A 4086-nucleotide genomic window follows, 5' to 3' on the forward strand; every position below is an offset into this window, starting at 1 on the left:
CTCTGTACTTTATCATTTTATTTCTACAATAAATCCCAACTAGTGGCTGCCAGGCAGGATAATCCAGAAAGTTATGGTCTGAAATGCACAAATATTAAAAGGGACTGAGATTTTTTGGATATAAAGATATGTTTTAAGTTTCATCAAAATCTGATAAAAATTGTGACCTCTAGAGGGCCCACAACCTTCGTATTACATATTTTTACCCAATTTGCGTACAAAGAGCGGCCCTTCAATTTTCCTGAAATTCGAATTCAACCTTCATTATGGTGGAATGGTGATATATTTTAACGGTTTTTAAAATAAAGAAAAAATTGTGAACAATCAGGGGCCATAATCTAGGAAGTGTGTAACGGTGGTATATTCACCCATTTTTTATGAAGTGTGTAACAGTGATATATTCACCCGTTTTCTATACGCCCACATTTTCATGTGGACGTATGTTGTCGTCTCCCCAGTCTGTCTGTCCACAATTTGTTTGTGGACACTTTTCCAGGGCAACAAGGGGGGAGGGGGGGAAGTGTTCTCAGGGGTGCTGTAATATTGACGGACAATGTATATCTATTTTTTATGGTCGAAAATTTTTTTCACGGGGGGGGGGGGGGGGGGGGGGGGGGCTTAGCGCCCCCAAGTTACGGGTATGCACTCTTCAGGTCACAATTTTTAGACAATCAGGGGCCATAATTCAGGAAGTTACGATCTGATATGTGCAAATATCGAAAGGAACCAAGATCTTTGGGTTATAAACATGCATATCAAGTTTCATCAAAATTGGGCGAAAATTGTGACCTCTAGAATGTCCACAAGCTAAAAACATGATTTTTCGTAAAATCAGGGGCCATAATCCATGAAGTTATGGTACGATACATGCCAGTATCGAAAGGAACCGAGATCTTCAGGAGATAGACCTATATTTTAAATTTCGTCAAAATCAGATAAAAATTGTGACCTGTAGAGTGTCCACCAGGGCCGTATCTAGCGGGGGTGCAGGGGGTACATTGCACCCAACCCCCCCCAAAAAAAATTGATAACCTTTTAATCATAAAATAATACACTTGATTATGATCACACAGTGATGCTCTTAAGGCACTGATCAGTCGGTCTTTTTTTAAGGGCGCCCACATTCCAATGGGTAACTTGGGCATTATTTTGGCGCCCCACCACTCTGCTGCACCCCCACTTTTAAAATCCTACATACGGCCCTGGTGTCCACAAAGAATGATGCTTGATGCTCCATCAAAATTTGATTTAGATGAGATTTAACTTCTGTTTAAAGTACTTGTTGTATATAATCATGTGTTGTCCTAACCTGGGTGATGCATATGCCTGAAGCAGTGGCCTTAGAAATCTGCAGTGGGATTAAATCTAATCCAAGATGCTCATTTAAGAAAATGTTTCATTATGTGATGGATAATGACCTAACACCCCTAGTTGTTCTTTCTATTTTCATAATGGACAGTCTTCGGCCATTATCTATCACTTAAAATGTCTATGGCCCTGAAGTTAATGACAGTCTATTCCATAAAATTGGTACATAGACATTAAAAGCATTGGAAAAGACAGCTGTAACCCATTTCTAACAGATTTATTAAATATTTGTCATGAGAGGATAACTGACAAATGCTTTTGATTTTCTGTGTAAGAGTCTAGAGTTTTTAACAGATTTTATTCAAATTTGGGTTGAAACTTGAAGCATTGTAAAAGGCAGCTCTAAAATCATTTTTTTATATGCGGTCCGTCTACAATTGGCAGGATTTGGGTAATAGAATGAAATGAACCCCGTGGTTATTTAATGCTCCGCGACCTGTTTGTGAATGACATCCTTTTTGCCGAAAACCTTGCGTGAAGCATTGGAGTCATGTCAGGACGAACCTTATTAATTTTCAGAGCTCTGCAACCTTCTCTTCCTGAGTTACCGGCGCTATTGCACTTTCTTAAAGTTTTATAAAGCGATAGAGGCTACAGGGGCCGTATTCAAAGGATATCTTAAGTCTAAAATACATTAGATAGTCACTTAACTGCTAGATTTCACTTAAATATACGTAACTTCCTGTAAGTTAAGGGTAAGTGGTATTCAAAGGCAGTGTTAAATGTCGAATTTTCCCGTAAAGTTAAAGGGACTATCCCGATTTGAATCTCGAAAATAAAAGTCCGAGTACGTATGGAATTTAAGCGCCAAAATATAGAGGAATGGTGTATTTATCTCGTCTCAAAATTTCAGCTCAAAATATTGAGTCGTTTGAACGTGAACCTCAAAACTTCTTATCCAGACACGTAACCCTTTTAAGATTTCTGGTCATTTTGTTCGTTGGGTGATCTGATAATCGATTCCTGTTAGTTAAGAGGTGAATGACCCATGGCCTGTACTCGATAATGAAAGGTAAATTTCATCTACTCATTATTTCTATAAAATAAAAGTCTGGTTTTATCCAGACACTGTATAATACAGCTTGGGACACCTGTCTCCATTTCCAGATGAATACTGCCGGGTTTAAGTTTGAAAACGTATCACATATATTGAGTTAGTTGCTCTACCCTAAGGTAGTGGATTTTAAGGGATTTTAACACAAAATCAAGCAGTTTTAATCTCCGAAATATTAACGGGCTTAACCCTTTAAGCTACGTTAACTTCTAAGTGTTTAGTCTTTTAGTGGTATTCAAAGGCCAGTTTAAGTGAGAAAAATCCACTTAACTTTAAGTGACCTATGGGAGGTACCTTAAAGTTAAGTGAGATTATAATGACTTCTTTTGACCGGAGTACATCATGTAGTAGCAGGCCCGTTATGGCGATTTTAAAAGTTAGGGAATTGAGATTGAAACAAAGACAATGTCGCCGAATTCAGCTGGCATCAAACGGTTTTTGGGGATTTTTTTTTTTGTCATCATCAGCCTTGATTTTGTAGAGCCATACTAGCGTATAAGGTTACTACCACCGAAATGGTTACTATCATGTTTTTATTGTTTAATCAATCATTAATAAAGTTTGATGCGTTAAATTTATTTGTAAATTTGACATTGCGATGGCATTCCATTGTAGATTTCAGAAAATATTAATCCTGCCGCGAGAAGCAAGGCATGGTTTATTTTTTACAATTCATTCCCATTAAAATATTTGAAGTATATGATGATGACTGCTGACCGAGGCGTGCCACCAATGATTTACAATTTACTGTCATGGTCAGGCCTTTGGGATTCTAAAGTTTAGGAACTGACACAATTTCTAGGAATTTTTCAAATGATAGATTGATAAACAACACTGTATGATTTGTTCAGTTTAATTTTAAAGCCAATATCCTGTCATATTGCTAATATGTTATTTTCTATTTGTTATAATAAAGTTTACAATATCCACCATTATACGGTCCACCCATTATACTACGTGTACCACTATTCGATAACTGCTAATGAAATCTGTTTATTTATTTTTTTTTTTTTGAAAAACATCTATACGAAAACAGCTGTTCCGGTTACGGATGGTACCATCATAATTTATCATAAATTATAATCATACTATTTTCGTGCGTTACAATATAATATTTCGACAAACATTTTCCTGGTAATGACAAGATTTTAATAGAGTATAGTGGTGCTCTGAAGGGGACATAACTTGCGTGTGATGTGAGTAATTCGTGATTTTTGGCAGTGGAGGTTATTCCATAAGTTAAAATGCTTGTTTTTTGGCTAATGTTGATATTCCGAATTTTAAGTGTGCAGTTAAGTTTTTCACATAGCCAAGTCTACCTAAAATAGAACCTTTGAATACCGATTTAAGATAAGACACTTGGTTAAGTGGAAGAATTAAGTATTTTTATTTAACTTTAAGAAAACCTTTGAATATGGACCCTGATGTTTTTAGTAACACAAGATTTGCTGGGAGGGGGAGATGAAGGGACTACTGGTTGTAATGGTAATATTGTCAAATTTAAAACATTCCTTCTAGCGATACCATTTGACTCAGTCTTGAGTTGTATGGATTTTATTGCCAAGGTTTTAGGTTCAATTTGCTGTAAAAGTGTTTGGGTCACATTTAGAATAACAGGTAATCAAATGTCTACAACAGTTTAAAAGCAATAACAAAATTAAATA

Source organism: Patella vulgata, chromosome 7, assembly GCF_932274485.2.
Source record: "Patella vulgata chromosome 7, xgPatVulg1.2, whole genome shotgun sequence".
NCBI lineage: Eukaryota > Metazoa > Mollusca > Gastropoda > Patellidae > Patella > Patella vulgata.